Source organism: Rattus rattus, chromosome 10 (genome assembly GCF_011064425.1).
Source record: "Rattus rattus isolate New Zealand chromosome 10, Rrattus_CSIRO_v1, whole genome shotgun sequence".
Taxonomy (NCBI): Eukaryota; Metazoa; Chordata; class Mammalia; order Rodentia; family Muridae; genus Rattus; species Rattus rattus.
In genome coordinates this window covers 75,753,966-75,774,653 of record NC_046163.1, presented here as the reverse complement: position 1 = coordinate 75,774,653, position 20,688 = coordinate 75,753,966, and the positions used below count along the sequence as shown (strand labels likewise).

At 39.0% G+C, this 20,688-nt stretch overlaps 1 pseudogene; it reads right to left on the bottom strand.

Annotated features, from left to right (window-relative positions):
• The window catches only part of LOC116910941, a 21,536-nt pseudogene extending 1,673 nt beyond the window's left edge, over window positions 1–19,863 (bottom strand).
• Window positions 19,864–20,688: the final 825 nt, after the last annotated feature.

Below are 20,688 nucleotides of genomic sequence, written 5' to 3'. Positions count from 1 at the left end.
CAAACTCCGAGGTCCAATTCTGTAACAGATGCTGTGAAAGACTCTTAGACAGATTAGCAGCTCGGGTAAATTTGTCATATTATATGGAGGTGACACAAAGGTCTGGGAGTTTATGCTCACAGCCAAGCTGGGCCAGTTGCCATAGAATGTCTAATTGCTCTCGGACCAGATCTATACGTTGGTTGACAAGCATAAGGCCTCCCTATATCTGAGTATTGGCTGAGGCCTGTCTGTCCCGAGCCACAGAGACGGTGGCCGATAAATCATTGATAGTTTGGGTTGTCTGTACTGAATTTGACAAGGCCAATGCCGAGGCAGTAACCGAGGCAGCGACTGCTGTTGTAGCAATAATGCCAGCAATAATTGCAGAAGTACCAAAATCTCTTTTTCCTCTAAATAAGTTCATGGTCCCCGGGGCATCAACAGGGATCGGGATAAAGCGAGGCATGCAGGTAACTACTGCGATATTTTATATGAGTAGCTGTCCAGACAGAGTCAGCAGGTTTGATGTTCCCCGTCCAGGAAAATGACAACCGTCCCTTTTCGCCCTTTCCTCCAAGTAGCATAGCCATGGGCGTAAGATCAGTGCAGCTACCATTAACGCAATGTAAGGCCACCACCATAGAGAACTGTGGCGTTAGCCACAATGTCCTCCTCACCAGTTCCCCATGTGGCCTCCCTTAACTAAGCAGAAGATTGATTATATAACATAATGCAAGTGAGATCAAAAGATGTTTTGTTGAATATGCCAAAACAAAGGCTGCCCTTAAGGGGAATAGTCCTATTTTCTTTTAGTCGTTCAACCTGTGGATCCTTAGGTAAATAGGCCAACCATAAATCCCTGTTAGTGGTACATCACCGGCATCAGGAGTGGAAAGGTTGACATTATTCCCCATCGTAGCTCGCCCTGCACCGTTGCTGGCATCCATGGAAGAAGAGTGAGGAGGTGCAGGAGTCCCAGTCCTTCTTGATCACTTGCTGTGATGCTCCAGGTAAGTCGTCCTGGGATCCATATGGGATTTTCATTGTCCTGTGGAAAAACAGACAGCTCCCTGGATCTTATTAAACAGGATCCAGGCCTTTCCATTCATTTGTTAATACATCCTTCCATTTGAGTAATTCTTTTTTGTCCTCTTGGGCTCTGAGCAATGTCGCTCAGCCGCTGTTTGTCCAGCTTCATCAGATTTAAAAATTTAAGGTAAAAAGGGCCAGAGCAGTGGCCACTCAGGGGTTCCTGGGGTCCCTGAATGATTTTTTGTAAGTTGATTATCAATCCCTCCTCTCCTGACAGTGCCTTCCAGGCTCTAATAGCCGTGCTGGAGACCTGAGCATAGGCGCCCAGTGGTAAGCAGACTGATCAGCTGCAAAGCGTGCCTGTCCTGTTAGAGTTGAAAATCCATTCTTGTTGCTCAGGTATTAAGGCCGTAGCATTCGCTCTGGCCTGTGTTTGCTGCCTCATTCCAGAGCGCTTTCCATTCCATGTATTGGCCCATGCTGGCAAGGGCTGCCTTAGCAATCATCTGCCAATCAGCTGGTGTCAATGCTGTCATGGCCAACCTGTCGAATTGTTGTTAGAGTAAAGTTGGCGTGACTCCATACTTTCTAACTGATTCCGCTAATTCCTTAATCTGATTATATTCAACATGGGCATGGACCCGTCCTCCCTCCGGAGTCTCAAAGATAGGAAATGTCATGCTCAGCTTTCTTCTCACCCTCTCAGGGACTAGTGAGAAGGCGCGTGAGTGTGTCTCATATGGAGGGGGCGCCGTTGGTGGCGGCCACGCTAGAAGGCTTCTATTACTTCCCCTACATTCATCGGGGTAATATCTTTCCTCCTCATATTTAGCTGCTTCCTCATCTAGCTCAGCCTCCTCCTCTGAGTCTAAGGTTTTATTTTCAGAGCTTTCAGAACTGTCGAAGTTCAGCACTTCTAGCTCTTTCACAGGGTATAGGCTGGCTCCCCCTCCTGGTTTATGTGTAGAGGAGGAAGTGCTGGAATCTGAAAATTTCAATGCTTAATTACCTAAATTGACCTTTCTATGAGTCTTGAAATTCAGAAATGATATTTATGATTGAAAGTTCATCTTGTTGTACACATAAGTGATCCCAAAAGTTCCATCAGAGAACTACTAAATCTGATAAACAACTTCAGCAAAGTGGCTGGGTAAAAAATTAACTCAAATAAATCAGTAGCCTTCCTCTACACAAAAGAGAAACAAGCCGAGAAAGATATTAGGAAAACGACACCCTTTGTAATAGTGCCAAATAATATAAAATACCTCAGTGTGACTTTAACCAAGCAAGTGAAAGATCTGTATGATAAGAACTTCAAGGCACTGAAGAAAGAAATTGAAGAAGACCTCAGAAGATGGAAAAATTTCCCATGCTCATGGATTGGCAGGACTTATATAGTAAAAATGGCCATTTTACCAAAAGCAATCTACAGATTCAATGCAATCCCCATCAAAATTCTAATCCAATTCTTAGTGGGTTAGTCCCTGGAAGCTCTGGTTGCTTGACATTGTTGTTCATATGGGGTCTCAAGGACCTTTCAAGCTCTTTCAGTCCTTTCTAAGATTCCTTCTTCGGGGTCTCGATCTCATTTCAGTGGTTTAATGACGGCATTCGCCAATGTATTTCCTGTATTCTGGCTGTGTCTCTCAGGACAGATCTACATCCGGATTCCTGTCTGCCTGCAGTTCTTTGCTTCATCCATCTTATATAGTTTGGTGGCTGTATATGTATGAGCCATATGTGGGGCAGGCTCTGAATGGGTGTTCCTTCTGCCTCTGTTCTAAACTTTGCCTCCCTATTCCCTCCCGAGTGTATACTTGTTCCCCTTTTAAAGAAGGAGTGAAGCATTCACATTTTGGTCATCCTTCTTGAGTTTCATGTGTTCCTTGAATGTAGGGTAATTTGAGCATTTGGGCTAATATCCACTTATGAATGACTGCATACCATGTGTGTTTTTCTGTGATTGTGTTACCTCACTCGGGATGATATTTTCCAGTTCCATCCATTTGCCTATGAATTTCATGAAGTTATTGATTTTGATAGCTGAGTAATATTCCATTGTGTAGATGTACGACAATTTCTGTATCCATTCCTCTGTTGAAGGGCATCTGGGTTCTTTCTAGCTTCTGGCTATTATAAATAAGGCTGCTATGAACATAGTGGAGGATGTGTCTTCATTATATGTTGGGGCATCTTTTGTGTATATGCCCAAGAGAGGTATTGGTGGGTCCTCAGTTAGTTCAATGTCCGATTTTCTGAGGAAGCTCCAGACTGCTTTCCAGAATGGTTGTATCAGTCTGCAATCCCACTAACAATGGAGTAATGTTTCTATTTCTCCACATCCTGGCCAGCATCTGCTGTCACCTGAGTTTTTGATCTTAGCCATTCTCACTGGTGTGAGGTGAAATATCAGGGGTGTTTTGTTTTGCATTTCCCTTATGACTAAAAATTTTGAAAATTTCTTTATGTATTTCTCAGCAATTCAGTATTCCTCAGCTGTGTATCTTTGTTTAGCTCCGAACTCCATTTTTTCACAGTGTTATTTGTCTCCCTGCAGACTAACCTCTTGAGTTCTTTGTATATTTTGGATATAAGCCCTCTATCAGTTATAGGATTGGTAAAGATCTTTTCCCAATCTGTTGGTTGCCCTTTTATCCTAACAACAGTGTCCTTTGCCTTACAGAAGCTTTGCAGTTTTATGAGATCCAATTTGTCAATTCTTGATCTTAGAACATAAGCCATTGGTGTATTGTTCAGGAAGTTTTCTCCAGTGCCCATGTGTTCGAGATACTTCCCCACTTTTTCTTCTATTAGTTTGAGTGTATCTGGTTTGATGTCGAGGTCCTTGTTCCACTTGGGCTTAAGCTTTGTACAGGGTGATAACAATGGATCGATCTGCATTCTTCTACATGCTGACCTCCAGTTAAACCAGCACCATTTGCTGAAAATGCTGTCTTTTTTCCATTGGATGGTTTTGGCTCCTTTGTCAAAAGTCAAGTGACCATGGGTTTGTGGGTTCATTTCTGGGTCTTCAATTCTATTCCACTGGTCTATCTGTCTGTCTCTGTACAAATACCATGAAGTTTTTATCACTATTGCTCTGTAATACTGCTTGAGTTCAGGGATAGTGATTCCCCCTGAAGTCCTTTTATTTTTGAGGATAGTTACAGCTCTCCTAGGTTTTTTATTATTCCAGATGAATTTGCAAATTGTTCTGTCTAACTCTTTAAGAATTGGATTGGTATTTTGATGAGGATTTCATTGAATTTGTAGATTGCTTTTGGTAAAATGGCCATTTTTACTATATTAATCCTGCCAATCCATGAGCATGGGAGAACCTTTCATCTTCTGAGATCTTCTTCAATTTCTTTCTTCAGAGGCTTGAGGTTCTTATCATACAGATCTTTTACTTGCTTGGTTAGAGTCACACTGAGGTATTTTATATTATTTGGGACTATTACAAAGGGTGTCTTTTGCCTAATTTCTTTCTGGGCTTGTTTCTCTTTTGTGTAGAGGAAGGCTACTGATTTATTTGAGTTAATTTTATATCCAGCTACTTTGCTGAAGGTGTTTATCAGGTTTAGGATTTCTCTGGTAGAACTTTTGGTATCACTTAAATATACTATTATATCATCATCAAATCGTGATATTTTGACTTCTTCTTTTCCAATCTGTATCCTTTTGATCTCCTTTTCTTGTCTGGTTGCTCTGGCTACAACATCAAGAACTATATTGAATAAGTAGGGAGAGAGGGGGCAGCCTTGTGTAGTCCCTGATTTTAGTAGGATTGCTTCAAGTTTCTATCCATTTAGTTTAATGTAAGCTACTGGTGTGCTGTCTAAGGCTTTTACTATGTTTAGGTATGGGCCTTGAAATACTATTCTTTCCAGGAATTTTATAATGAAGGGGTGTTGAATTTTGTCAAATGCTTTCTCAGCATCTAATGAAATGATCATGTGGTTTTTATCTTTAACTTTGTTTCTATAGTGGATTACGTTGATGATTTTCCATATAGTAAACCATCCCTGCATGCCTGGTTTGAAGCCTACTTGATCATGATGGATGATGGTTTTGACGTGCCCTTGGATTTGGTTTGCAAGAATTTTATTGAGTATTTTTTCATCGATATTCATAAGGGAAATTAGTCTGAAGTTCTCTTTCTTTGTTGGGTCTTTTTGTGTTTTAGGAATAAGAGTAATTGTGGCTTCATAGAAGGAATTCAGTAGTGCTCCATCTGTTTCTATTTTGTGGAATAGTTTGGACAGTATTGGTATGAGGTCTTCTATGAAGGTCTGATAGAATTCTACACTGAACCCATCTGGACCTGGGCTCTTTCTGGTTTGGAGTACTTTAATGACTGCTTCTATTTCTTTAGGAGTTATGGGGATGTTTAAATGGTTTATCTGTTCCTGATTTAACTTTGGTACCTGGTATCTGTCTAGGAAATTGTCAATTTCCTCCAGATTTTCAAGTTTTGTTGAATAGTCTTTTGTAGTAGGATGTGATGATTTTTTGAATTTCCTCTAGCTCTGTTGTTATGTCTCCCTTTTCATTTATGATTTTGTTAACTTGGAAACACACTCTGTGTCCTCTGATTAATCTGGCTAAGGGTTTATCTATCTTGTTGATTTTCTCAAAGAACCAGCTTTTGGTTCTCTTGATTCTTTGTATATTTGTTTTTGTTTCTACTTGGTTGATTTCAGCTCTGAGTTTGATTATTTCCTGCCTTCTACTCCTCCTGGGTGTATTTGCTTCTTTCTGTTCTAGAGCTTTTAGGTGTGCTGTCAAGCTAGTGACATATGCTCTCTCCTGTTTGTTTCTGCAGGCACTCAGAGCTATGAGTTTTCCTCTTAGCACAGCTTTCGTTGTGTCCCATAAGTTTGGGTATGTTGTACCTTCATTTTCATTAAATTCTAAGAAGTATTTAATTTCTTTCTTTATTTCTTCCTTGACCAGGTTATCATTGAGTAGAGTATTATGCATCTTCCATGTATAGGTGAGCGTTCTTCCCTTATTGTTATTGAAGGCCAGCTTTAGGCCGTGGTGGTCTGAAAGCAGGCATGGAATTATTTCTATCTTTCTGTATCTGTTGAGGCCCGTTTTATGACCAATTATATGGTCAATTTTGGAGAAAGTACAATGAGGTGGTGAGAAGAAGGTATATCCTTTTTTTTTTTTTTTAGGATAGAATATTCTATAACTATCTGGTAAGTCCACTAGTTTCATGACTTCTCTTAGTTTGTTTATTCCTCTATTTAATTTCTGTTTCCATTATCTGTCAATTGATGAGAGTGTAGTGGTGAAATCTCCTACTATTATTGTGTGAGGTGCAATGTGTGCTTTGAGCTTTAGTAAGGTTTCTTTTATGTATGTAGGTGCCCTTGTTTTTGGAGCATAGATATTTAGGATTGAGAGTTCAATTTGGTAGATTTTTCCTTTGATGAATATGAAGTGTCCTTCCTTATCTTTTTTGATGACTTTTAGTTGAAAATCAATTTTATTCGATATTAGAATGGCTACTCCAGCTTGCTTCTTCAGACCATTTGCTTGGAAATTTGTTTCCCAGCCTTTCACTCTGAGGTAGTGTCTGTCTTTGTCTCTGAGGTGTGTTTCCTTTAGACAGCAGAATGCAGGGTACTCATTTCGTATCCAGTTTGTTAATCTAGGTCTTTTTATTGGGGAATTGAGTCCATTGATGTTGAGAGGTATTAAAGAATAGTGATTTTTGTTTTCTGTTATATTCTTATTTGGATGTGAGATTATGTTTGTGTGCTTGTATTCTCTTTGCTTTGTTACTGAGATGATTAGTTTCTTGCTTTTTCTAGGGTGTAACTTGTCTCCTTATGTTGGGCTTTACCATTTATTATCCTTTGTAGGGCTGGATTTGTAGAAAGATATTGTATCAATTTGGTTTTGTCATGGAATATCTTAATTTCTCCATCTATGTTAATTGAGAGTTTTGCTGGATACAGTATCCTGGGCTGGCATTTGTGTTCTCTTAGGGTCTGTATGACCTCTGTCCAAGATCAACTGGATTTCATAGTTTCTGGTGAGATGTCTGGTGTGATTCTGATAGGTCTGCCTGTATATGTTACTTGACCTTTTTTCCTTACTGCTTTTAATATTCTTTCTTTGTTTTGTGCATTTGGTGTTTTGACTATTATTTGACAGGAGGTATTTATTTTCTGGTCCAATCTATTTTAAGTTCTGTAGGCTTCTTGTATGTGTATGGGAATCTCTTTCTTTAGGTTAGGAAAGTTTTCTTCTATGATTTTGTTGAAGATATTTACTGGTCCTTTGAGCTGGGAATCTTCACTCTCTTCTATACCTATTATCCTTAGGTTTGATCTTCTCATCGATTTCTGGATTTCCTGTAAGTTTTGGACCAGTAGTTTTTCTGTTTTACATTATCTTTGACAGTTGTGTTGATGATTTCAGTGGAATCTTCTGCTCCTAAGATTCTCTCTTCTATCTCTTGTATTCTGTATGTAATGCTTGTATCTACGGCCCCTTGTCTCTTCCTTTGGCTTTCTATATCCAGGGTTGTTTCCCTTTGTGCTTTCTTTATTGCTTCTATTTGCATTTTTAATTCCTTCATCTGCTTGATTGTGTTTTCCTAGAATTCTTTCAGGGAATTTTGTGATTCCTCTCTATAGGCTTCTACTTGTTTATTTATGTTTTCCTGCATTTCTCTTAGGAAATTCTTTATGTCTTTCTTGAAGTCCTCCATCATCATGATCAAATGTGATTTTAAATCTAGATCTTGCTTTACTGGTGTGTTTGGATATTCAATGTTTGCTTTGGTGGCAGAATTGGGCTCCGATGATGCCATGTTGTCTTCGTTTTCATTGCTTGGGTTCCTGCACTGTGTCTCACCATCAGGTTGTCTCTGGTGTTACCTTGTTCTACTATTTCTGATAGTGGGTAGACCGTATTATAGGCCTGTGTGTCAGGAGTGCTGTAGACCTGTTTTTCCATTTTCTTTCACCCATTTATGAGAACAGGGTCTTTTGCTTTTAGGCGTGTAGTCATTCCTGTCTACTGGTCTTAAGGTGTTCCTGTGGGCATGTGTACTGAATCCACCAAGGAGGTCCCTTGGAGCAGAAAAGTTGGTCTTACCTGTGGTCCTGGGGCTGGGGTTGCTCCTGGGAGTCTGCTTTGGAGGTCTCCAGGTCTCCACGAGGTCAGCAACCAAAAGGGCCTGCCCAGCCTTCTCCTGGGGCCCCTGTTCACCAGGGTCCCAGACAGCATTAGGTATTTTCCTCTCTTGTCAGAAATATGGGTAGAGTGTAGTCTCTTCTGGCTTCCCAGGCGTGTGTGCCCCTCTGAAAGTTTAGCTCTCCTTCCCCTGGTTTTGGCTGCAGGGAGCTGTTGCCCGGGTCCCTTCAGATTGGGGCAGTGTCTAGACTGCAGGGGACCTGCTGCTGGAGAGCACCTATCTTCTGATTCCCAGAGGCCCTATACAGTTTCCTCTTGGGCCAGGAATGTGGGCAGGGGTGGGCAGTATTGGTGGTATCGCCCACTCTGCAATCTCAGGAGTGCCCACCTGTCTGGGTGGTGAGCTCTCTCTCCCAAGGGTTTGGGAGAAGGGAGGTTTGGGCCAGGATCAGCAAGGTTTGGGCTCCAGCTATAAACTGGAAGTGTCAAGTCCCAGAGGAATTTTGCCTCTGTGTGTCCTGAGTCTACCAAGCAGGTCACTTGGAACAGAAAACTTGATCTTACCTCTGGTCCCATGGCTGAAGTTGCTCCTGGGGGGTTGCTTTTGAGCTCTCTGTGAGGGCAGCAACCAGGAGGGCCTGCGAAGCCTTTTCCTGGGCCCACCGTGCACTGGGGTCCCAGATGGCATTAATGTTTTCCTCTGGAGTGAGAAATGTGGGCAGAGTGTAGTCTCTCTGGCATTCCAGGCTTGTCTGCCCCTCTGAATATTTAGGTACCCCTCCCACGGGATTTGGGTGCTGGGAGCTGTTAAGCAGATCCATTCAGGTCTGTGCTGTGTCGAGACAATCATCTTAGCAGTCCAATAACTCCTGAAGAAATGGAGCAGACATTAAAAGTATTCCAAACCAAAAAATAAATAAATAAATAAATCTCAGGATCAGGTGGGTTTAGTGTAGAATTCTATGAGACCTTTTGCAAGACCTAATGCCAATAGTGTCCAAATTCTTCCACATAATAGAAACAGAAGAAACACTACCCAATTCCTTCCATGAATCCACAATTTCTCTTATAGCTAAACCACACAGAAATAAACAAATGGGTTCTCCTTAAACTGCTAAGCTTCTGCAAGACAAAGGACTCTGGCATTAGGACAAAACAGCAACCAAAAGATTGGGAGAAGCCCTTATCAATCATACATCCTATAGAGGGCTAATATCCAATATATACAAAACTCAAAAAGGTAGACTTTAGAGAGCTAAATAATCCTCTTCAAAATGGGTTACAGAGCTAAAGAAAAATTCTCAGCTGAGTAATATCAATTTCCTGAGAAGTGCCTAAAATCGAGGAAAAAAAAAACACTTCAAACCAATTTCCCTGAAGAATATCGAAAAAATAATACACAATAAAATTCTTGCAAAGAAAATCCAAGAACATGAAAATGGTCATGAAAATGGTCATCCATCATGATCAAGTAGGCTTCATCCCAGGTATGAAGGGGTATTCCAATATATGGAAATCCATTAATGTAATTCACTATATAAACAAACTCACAGAAATAATCCACATGATCATGTCAATAGATGCTGGAAAAGCATTTGACAAAATTAACCCACCTTCATGTTAAAAGTCTAGGAAAGATCTGGAAATCAAGATCCATAATTAGAAGTAGTAAAAAGCAGTGTACAGCAAAGCAGTAGCCAACATCAAACTAAAAGGAAAGAAACTTGGAGCAATCCCAGTAAAATCAGGGACTAGACAAGGCTGCCTCTTTTCTCCCTACTTATTGAATATAGTACTTGAAATCCTACCCAGAGCAATCAGACAAAAAAATGGAAGTCAAAGGGATACAAAGTGGAAAAGTCAAAATATCACTATGGGCAGATGATATGATAGTATATTCACATGACCCCAATAGTCCCAAAAAAGAACTCCTTAACGTGATAAGTAACTTTAGCAAATTGCCTAGGTCTAAAATTAACTCAAATAAATCAGTAGCCTTCTTCTGTTCAAAGGAAAAACAGTCTTAGAAAGAAATTATGGAAATGACAACATTCACAAAAGTCACAAATAAAAAAAAATGCCTTGGTGTGAATCTATCAAAGCAAGTGAAAGATCTGTATGACAAGAACTTCAAGTCTTTCAAGAAAGAAATTGGAGATGATTTCAGAAAATGGAAACATCTCCCATGTTCTTTGATCAGAAGGATTAATATAGTAACACTGGCCATTTTACCAAAAACAATCTACGGATTCCATGCAATCCCCAACAAACTTCAAACTCAATTCTTCAAAGAGTTAGAAAGAAGTATATGCAAATTCATTTGGAATAACAAAAAACCAAGATAACAAAAAGTATCCTCAACAATGAAAGAACTTCTTGGGGAATCACTATTCCTGGCCTGAAGATTGTTACAGAACAATAGTGATAAAAACTGTATGGTTTCTGATTGGGTTAGCTCACACAGGATGATATTTTCCAGTTCCAATCATTTGCCTATGAATTTCATAAAGTCATTGTTTTTGATAGCTGAGTAATATTCCATTGTGTAGATGTACCACATTTTCTGTATCCATTCCTCTGTTGAAGGGCATCGGGGTTCTTTCCAGCTTCTGGCTATTATAAATAAGGCTGCGAAGAACATAGTGGAGCACGTGTTTTTTTTATATGTTGAGGCATCTTTTGGGTATATGCCCAAGAGAGGTATAGCTGGATCCTCAGGCAGTTCAATGTCCAATTTTCTGAGGAACCTCCAGACTGATTTCCAGAATGGTTGTATCAGTCTGCAACCCCACCAACAATGGAGGAGTTTTCCTCTTTCTCCCCATCCTCTCCAGCATCTGCTGTTACCTGAGTTTGTGATCTTAGCCATTCTCACTGGTGTGAGGTCAAATCTCAGTGTTGTTTTGATTTGCATTTCCCTTATGACTAAAGATGTTGAACATTTCTTTAGGTGTTTCTCAGCCATTCAGCATTCCTCAGCTGTGATTTATTTGTTTAGCTCTGAACCCCATTTTTTAATAGGGTTATTTGTCTCCCTGAGGTCTAACTTCTTGAGTTCTTTTTATACTTTGGAAATAAGTCCTCTATCTGTTGTAGGATTGGTAAAGATCTTTTCCCAATCTGTTGGTTGCCGTTTTGTCCTAACCACATGTCCTTTGCCTTACAGAAGCTTTGCAGTTTTATGAGATCCCATTTGTTGATTCTTGATCTTAGAGCATCAGCCATTGGTGTTTTGTTCAGGAAATTTTTTCCATTGCCCATGTGTTCCAGATGCTTCCCTAGTTTTTCTTCTATTAGTTTGAGAATATCTGGTTTGATGTGGATGTCCTTGGTCCACTTGGACTTAAGCTTTATACAGGGTGATAAGCATGGATCTATCTGCATTCTTCTACATGTTGACCTCCAGTTGAACCAGCACCATTTGCTGAAAATGCTATCTTTTTTCCATTGGATGGTTTTGACTCCTTTGTCAAAAATCATGTGATCATAGGTGTGTGGGTTCATTTCTGGGTCTTCAATTCTATTCCATTGGTCTATATGTCTGTCTCTGTACCAATACCATGCAGTTTTTATCACTATTGCTCTGTAATACTGCTTGAGTTCAGGAATAGAGATTCCCCCTGAAGTCCTTTTATTGTTGAGGATAGTTTTAGCTATCCTGGGTTTTTTGTTATTCCAGATGACTTTGCAAATTGCTCTGTCTAACTCTTTCAAGAATTGGATTGGTATTTTGGTGGGGATTGCATTGAATCTGTAGATCGTTTTTGGTGAAATGGCAATTTTTACTATATTAATCCTGTCAATCCAAAAACGTTTCCAAGTTAGATTATGGAAAATCCTTTGTAGAAGCTTGAACCCAACAGACTTTCTCTGGACTCCACTTTTACAGAATGAGAGAGAAATTTACCTATTTGACATTAAATAAGATTAAGTTAGTTATTTAAGACTTTTAAATGCACTGAAATGAGAAAAAATTCTTGACCATTATCTAAAAAGAAAAATAATGTATCAGGACTAGAGGCTCAATGATTAAGACCACTGGCCGCTCTTCTTAGGAGGAACTGAGTTCAAATCTTAGTTCCCATTGATGATTTAAAGCTATCCTTACAACTCAGTTCTAAAGCTATCTGAGACCTTTTCTGGCCTCTGTGAGCAAATAGACGTGCGGTGGCTGGACATCTACACATACTGGGAAAATGTTCATATATGCACAAAATAAAATATTTTTGAAAGAAAGCACTTATCTTTGCTATGTTATCAAACCTTTCTATAATTAGACAAGTAGTAATTTAAGATAGAATTCTATTTTGATATGGTAAATACAAATCTGGATTTAATGGAAGCATAAAGACATTCTCTTTTTAATCCTTTCACAAGTTTGTTTTTTTACAATGTCACATATGTATAACATGCATCCTCATTGTCATCTTCTCCTACCTCTACTCCCCACCATCTTTACAAAGTTATTTTTCACATTCATGGTTTTCTTTATTTTTGTGGAGTTGTGCTGTGTGATCCATTGAGGGTATATAAAGCATCTGTGTGACACCTTATTTAACTCTTTACTGATCTAGTTGGCTCCTCAGGGCCAATCGAAGTAATCAGAAAATAATACTTACTCTCCAGAATCTATCAGTAAATCAAGAATTCATCAGGGAAAAGTAGAGTTATAAGTTCCTCCTAGGTCCATGGTTGACTATTAGTACCTATTTAGAACTATTACAGGCAGTCACCAATATTTTGACTAGTAGGCACAAAAATAATAAGAAATCTAGATTTCTAATCCCTTTTATAAGTGACTTGAGGTTTTTCCAAACTCAAAGTTTCCTTCCCATGGTACTGGAGTTTCAGCTCAGGGTTGTGGCCTGGAGCTAAGTCAATACTAGGCCAAGTTCCTTAGAATCAAGAACTGCTGGGTGAGCTGGTTTCCCCTGATAATGAGAGAAGAATATGGGGAAATCAGCCATTTATTGGATGAGTGTCTATTCATACTTCTCTGGCACTTAGGGAAGAAAGTGTGGCATTCTGCCATAATTTATGAATATGACAACTAGTGGAAGAAAGAAATAGAAGTATCTTTTTTTGGACTTATATATGAGTTTAGAATGGAAACAAAAATAAAGAGAAATATATATAAATAAATGAGAGAATTTTGATATTTTTTGTCAATGTTATGTTATAAAATAAATTCAAATGATAGAATGTGATAAAAGGAGTGTGAAGCTTGCTTAGTAGTGAAATTATCGAGTTGTCTCAGAGGAATGGGCATGTGTGCTGTTAAGAATATAAGGAGACAAAATGACAGAGAATGTCTCAATCCAAGGGCCCTGGGCGATGGAAAAAACTACCAAGGTCATAGGCAGAAGAAAATGAGACCAATGATATCTATCTCCTCAAGAGATTTTTAATAAAAAATACTAAAAGCATAATAGCAATGATTTTCAGATCGTGAGACGAAAAAACACATGGTCCTTGTGGAGTTCCATTAAACAAACTCAGTGGGGTTTTATAAGGGCAACGAAGAATGGTAGCATCTGTAACTTCACACTTAAAGAGCATTCTAGAATGTTAAAGAGCGTTCTAGAACTGTTAAAGAGAGTTCTAGAACGGTTTGAGTAGCTAAAATCGCTAGAAAGTGATTTGTGTGTGTGTGTGTGTCTGTGTCTGTGTATGTGTCTTTTGGTGTGCTTATGTTTCGTGGGTAAATTGCCTCTCTGCTCTCTCTCTATCTCTCTGTCTCTCTGTCTCTCTGTCTCTCTGTCTCTCTCTCTCTCTCTCTCTCTCTCTGTCTCTCTCTTTCTGGACTTAGAACTCGATTGGCCCTAATTGGACCATACAAGATACTAAGGATCTCAGTTAAACATTTACAACTTAATGAAAAGAAAAAGGAGGGATCTACTTGAAACTGAAAATTTGAGAGAAAACAAAAGATGGTGCCAATTAACAGGAGACAGATGATATATTCAAATTCAGAGAAGATGAATCAGCAGCAAGCAAAATTAATCAGGAAGAGTACATTTTCTTGAATTTTGAAATTAACATCAAGACTTCTTTGGAAAGGATGTTAGAAGGGCCAAATCAAGAAAAATCCTTTATAGAGGGAAGAAACGTTAGCCCAAGGCGATGAAATGATGATTATTCCACCAATCATATGCTCATTTAGTGAAATCTACTTAAGGTATAAGTTTAGCACACCAGTAAAAGATTAAATGAATGATGGGTTGCTTGCTGATTTGGAGAAGTGGGGAGGATAATGACAGGAGGTGGGAGAGAAATATATTAGAAAAAATCTGAGGTATTTGGGGAGAAATGATTAAATATGTTTATATGTATTAAATTTTTATAGTTTCTTCACATTTTTTGAATTACATCACATCACATTATGACAAAAGGAAAACGACAAAGGAAATCAGTACCTGCCTCTTTGACCTTATATTTATGGTATCACTTCTTCAGTATTTTAGTCAGAAAAGGGTTGAAGAAAGAAACAAGTTCATTTTAAACACAAAACATCCGATTTCTTTATATCATATATTTTTGTTTTAAAACTATTCCTTTTTTCTAAATCTTGTTAAAACTACTCGGGGTTTGGGTATGAAGATTGATATGTTCTCTACGTCTCCTTCATTAAAAATTATTTGAAAATTATTTGTCATGTCTGAATATTTCTCAGTTAGGTCTGTGTGTTCCTTGGATCCACTTTTCACCACATTAGTGCTGTGGACAATTTTGATAAACTTTCTGGGACATATGATAAGACTGTCCTTTCTTTCCCAGCTTTCACCAAGATTTCTCTAACATATTTCTTTACTGTTGCTCAAGTTTGGCCGAACAGACCACCCAAGGTTCTTTCAGTCCAGCGCCAAAAGATCTCTTTGAAGTGCTGATGACCTCATCTTCATCATTATCATCTTTTGTCCTTCCTCTTCATTTTTGATAAACAAGGTCTTATTATAACTCAAGCTGACCTTAGTCACAGAGTCCATCTGTCTCAGCATGTTGAGTGCTGGGATTACAAGCAGAAACCAAGTTACATTTCTTTCAGACTCTCCTGGTTTTCCATAACCCAGTATCAAAAGTCTTATAAACTGGACATTTTGGGGGGAAGTCCAGGTTGAGAAAGAAAAATCTCAGGTATCAGAAATTAGGAATACCATGAAAATGTGGTGAAGGGAACTTATTGTAGGAATTGATTTTATGTAATGGTTTGTACTTCTTTTCTTTTATATATGTTTTGTCTTTAGTTTACATTTTTATAAAAACTTTCCCTTTCTCCAGGTAAACAAAATTTAAAATTTTGGTTTATGATCATGGAGGGATGCATGTCAACAGTTGCAAGCAGGCATGATGTTGGTGCAAAATCTGAGAGCGTAGATACTGATCTATCAGCATAAGGCAGAGAGAAATAATTGGAAATGGTATTGACTTTTGAAAACTCAAATCATACCTCTTTCAATAAGGCCTCACCTCCTAATCCTTCCCAAATTGTGAATCGAGCATTCAATATATGAGCTGATGGGGGACATTCTCATTCAAATGACTAATATATCCCCATATTAGTTATTAGTTGAGGTTTTATTTATGAGGGAAATTATATACTTATACATATATGTATAATAATATATGTACTAATATGGATACATAATTTGTTAATAGTCTATGTAAAGATTCTATGTATATACTTGGTAATTGAATAGCTACATACAGTTAATGTATGCTTATAAACAATCAATAAGTAATGTATTTTATATTAAATAAGCCAAAGTATTATATCATATTACAATATATTTTTCAATATTGGTTTCAACCTAAAAGTTGATTGTGGTCAACTATATTTATGCTACCCTCAATTCTGCTGTTCAGTAATTTGAATGCTCATAAAATTCACAAGTACATATTTTACTTTGTTAACGATTATTACTGAGAATTATTATGGACTTGGGAGGGAAATCAATAAATGTCACAGGAGTAGCTGGTCATATTTCTCTAAAATATTTTCCATATGGGATGTTTCAATATTAAAACATTAACCTTCAGCTTCAATTTCCATTACTCAGTGAAACAGCTTCATTTGCAAAGATTAATGCAATTGATTCCATATTCACTCATACAGAAGTGTTGGATACTCAAACTTGCCTCATATCTTTGTTAGCATTCCTTAGAAAGTTGGCTTTTGTGCAGTTATGATTATTGGTTAAATTATTCCTTTGAATAATGCTGTTCTTGTTACAGTTTAGCTAAGATATTTGCAAATATCCATGAACATGTGATAAATGTCAAAAAGTGTGGGACATGGGAAACGGCTCTGCATATAAGTGGTAGCAAACATGCTGAACTTTACATTCTTCAGTGGACCAGGAACAACGTGGTTCAGAGGTAGGAAGACATGGGGCCTGGCTAGGCAGCATGATTTAACTAGACAATCAGAACTAGGGAACAAGCTAAGAAACAAATGAGAGAGAAGGAAAGAGAGGGAAAGAGAGGCAGAAACACACACACAGAGAAGACAAAGGCAAAGACAGACAGACAAACAGGCAGGCAGGCAGAGAACAAGTTGGTTGTTTGTGGTATGACTACAGAAGGAGGCTAGGAAACACAGAAACTCTCAAATCTGCCAAACAGACTATGCTGAAAGGGAGACTAGACATCTCCGTGTGAAGCTGCTCACCACAGACAGAATTTCCTCACCCTTGGGGATGTGAAGCTGTGTTCTAAGTCTTTTTAGTTGATTAGTATATGTCTGTGCAGATTATTTGGGATTATTCCTTCAATTTCATTTAATAATGAACTTAACTGAATTGATGAAACATTTCCTTGGACACACTCAGACTTCTACTGAACTGAATCATTGGGAACCATGTCACAGCCACACAGATATATGTTCACATAGATGGTAAAGAAACCTATATGGTCCCTTAGGGACAGAGAATGGAATCCATCAAAAGGTGAGCACTAGCCATTTTGTGCTTTTTACTTATGAGTTCAAAGAAAAGTAGTACTGAGCCAGTCTACATCCTAGGACAGCGAAGGTTGCTCAGAACTGCGGACTGAGCCTCAGGCATTTTCCAGAGTATTCCATGCCATTTCTGCTCCAACTGTTAACCTGGAGAGGGCTTTTAATACAGCGACAACCAAACAAACATAAAGCAACTGTGATTATATCATAAGAAGAGAGTTGAGTCACCTAGTTTTAGAGTCCAGATCTGTGAATGGGAGAAGTTTCAGAAATGGTGATCAAACCAAACTTTTCTCTATTTGCATGCATGCAAATCTATAATCAAAGAAATCCTTTATCTTCTTTAAAGTAAAAATCATTTTGGCTATGTTTAGACTATACTCAAGATTTGGTACACTTTTTAAAAAATTCTGTTACTATCAATTATGAGATCCATACACTTTTACACATGCCTGCAATATGACTAGGGAGAGAAGGGAGCCATGAATTAGAAAAAGAACAAGGGACTGGGTATATGAGCCTTGGGGATTGTGATAAGGGAAAGAAGAAATGTTCCAATTATAGTACTAAAAATTGTAAAGCATTTTGCTACCTATAAAGTGAATCTCTCAAATGTAAAAAACAACAATGTTCCCCATGCTGGTTTTTTTCAGCAAAATAAAAATTAATTAAATATATTCATCTTAACTTGTTTTAAAACTTATCTGAAACAGCTGTTTTAATTTTAGTCTGATGATAATGATCAGTAGACTATCATTCATTCATTTATCATAAAACATTGCCTAAAATTCCCTTCACCCATAGTATTACAAACATGATCATCCATATTTCTTCTGTCCTTGTGGAAAAAAACTACGAGCTTAATATGATCAGATTCACGCATTTCTATTGCTTTCTCTTCAGTTCTCTGTCTAACCACTGCAGTGATCTAGACAGGAGAAAGCTTTTAGGAAAACAGGCAAATAGGCTCCACGCATCATAGAGAGAGAATAAAGGGATTGTGTACACGGAGCATTGTGTGGGCTCTCAATTTACGAACTGTGTCACTTCTGGAATGTAGCCAACTGGAAGAGCTATTGCTTTTAGGAGCTTAATCCCTGACATCCAGATCGTGGGTAAGCATATAATTATAGGATCTTCCTCTTCCAGAAGAGGAAGGAAGCCGCTCAGCCAGATGGACGTCAACAGTGCCGGAACTGCTATTGAATAGAAACTCACCTTAAGTGGGAAGGAAAAGGTGCTGGTTGCTAAGCTACTGATAGGGTTTGCCCTTCCTCTGCTGCATGGCCTGTCACTAGGTCAAGGCACAAAAGATGACGCCAAACCGTCTTTCTTTCCTGGTTTAATGGTTTCAAAGGAAGTGGCTCAACTTTTCCTCCAAATTAGCCGTTACCCCTTACTGTGCTCTGACTTTCACAGTCAGGATTGAAGGCTGTGGATGAAGGCACACTCCGTGCTGTGAAGTACGCGAAATGAAGAGGCCCAAATTGCCAGAATAGTCACATCAGTAATACAGACTCACAGTTGAGAAACATCCAGAAAGTTCTGATAAAACATGGAGTTTTTCCCCATCCGAAAAAAAGAATGAATATCCAGAGGAAGCCTATACAAGAAAATCTTAAAATTTGATAAAGTTCTGAAATACAGCTTTGAAGAAGTTGAGGCTTGACAGAGTGCAGGTAGGAAGATAAGTTTCTTTGCGGACTTGTCACTGAGTTTGCCTGTGCTCCAATGAGTATATGGGCAAACAAATCAGACAGTTTGTTTTTTCTGCTTTTTTTTTTTGAGGGATCACAAAGATGAGGGTGGGTTGGGAAGACCTGGGAAATAAAGTGGGATTGAGGTACATGATGGAATTCCCAAAAAAAAAAAAATAACAAATATTAGGAAAATTTAAAGGAGTGTGTGTGTGTGTGTGTGTGTGTGTGTGTGTGTGTGTGTGTGTGGTATCCACTAGAGAAGACTACTCAAACATGGGTCAGGGGAAAGTCTTTATTCACTTTATCTAGCTAGCAACTACCTAAACTGCATTCAGGATTTTAACATAGCCCTGAGCTTTTCTCAGGTGAGCTTTTGCACAAAAATCATGTTCTTGCTGACATACTCAGTAAACGAGAGAACAGTTAGCCAGAAGCAAAACTACAGAATCCAAAAGCAGAGAGTTAGTATATTTGAGATTTCCCCAGAACTATGAACTCTCTTGATGGATTGCTTGTTTTAGCAGGTGGTGGTGTCCATACGCTGGAGTTCTACAAACCCAAACAGTAATCCACCATGGAGCTGCTGTGCTGAAGTATCTGGGGTTTACTAAGCTCTGGACTGTTGTCACATGTGTGTGTGTGTGTGTGTGTGTGTGTGTGTGCTGATGACATGCACAGGCCAGAAGTAGGAACAGATCTAATGGAGTTTACAAGCACCTTGTGACCGACCCCATGCTGATGCCCAAGCTAAACCCTCGTCCTCTCAGAAACACTCTGAATCACCAACTACCACTTCAGCCCCAAAAAAATCTCTTCCAAAAAATTGATAACATGAAATAGTTAACTGAAGGTTTGTATATGATATATAGGATAGAAGTTTTATATTACATATATACAGACTTCAGTTAAGTAAATAACTTTATTATACGAGGGAATGATGGTTCATTTGTCTTTACAGGCTTTGGTCTTCTCAGAGAGAACTCCAGCTCCTTGCACACTGCCACACTGGCCTGGTCTTGAGGGCCATAGCGCCATGCTTGCCCTGCTGAAACAAGTTGCGTCCAGAAAGACTGATGATTTTGCATTCTTTTTCCCTTTGCCAAATCTTTTAATTTTTTTGGTCGCTTTTTTTGTTTAAAAAACCCTTCCTCCTCAGGAGCTTGGTCCCTTGTTGCAGTCAGGGCAGTGCACAGTGGATTGTACCACTGCCAGCCGGTGTGTCATCAAGCACAATGCAGTTCTTCAGGCTCAGGGTCTTTGGAAAGCGGACAAGCTCATTATTGGATGCATTGCAGACAAGACTAAATGATCCTTGTTTTGGCGATGTAGCATAATACCAGAGCCCAGGAAAGGTTCCCCACATTCATTCTCACAGCAGGCCACCTCTTACTGCCTCCTGAACTCAGCTGTGTGTATGCTGCAATATTCTTAGTGTTGGCAGTAGGCTGTCCCAGTTCATGCTTCTGCTTCCCTGCCGAGGGGTTTCTCTCCTCACCCAGTCTGCTTGCTGCACCAGGTGTCCCGAGAGATGCCCATTGCTTGGCATGCCACGGAAAGAGGAGGCAGAGTTTCAAGGTGCAGACCTGCTCTATGTCTCCCAGCTGTCAGGAATGACCTGTGCTGTGAGATTCTGAAACGCTGGTCCCCTGGAGGGAATCTCTACATACGATCATTTTCTATGCCTGTGAGATATGATTTACCTCTTGATTACATATATGAACCTTGCGCGCACACACACACATTGAAGCACATGCACACACTATATATTATAATCCCTAATGCTCATTTCTTATAGAGAATGGATTTAAACAGGTCTTATGGTAGCCATATTTTAAAAATAAAAACTGTCACTCATAATAG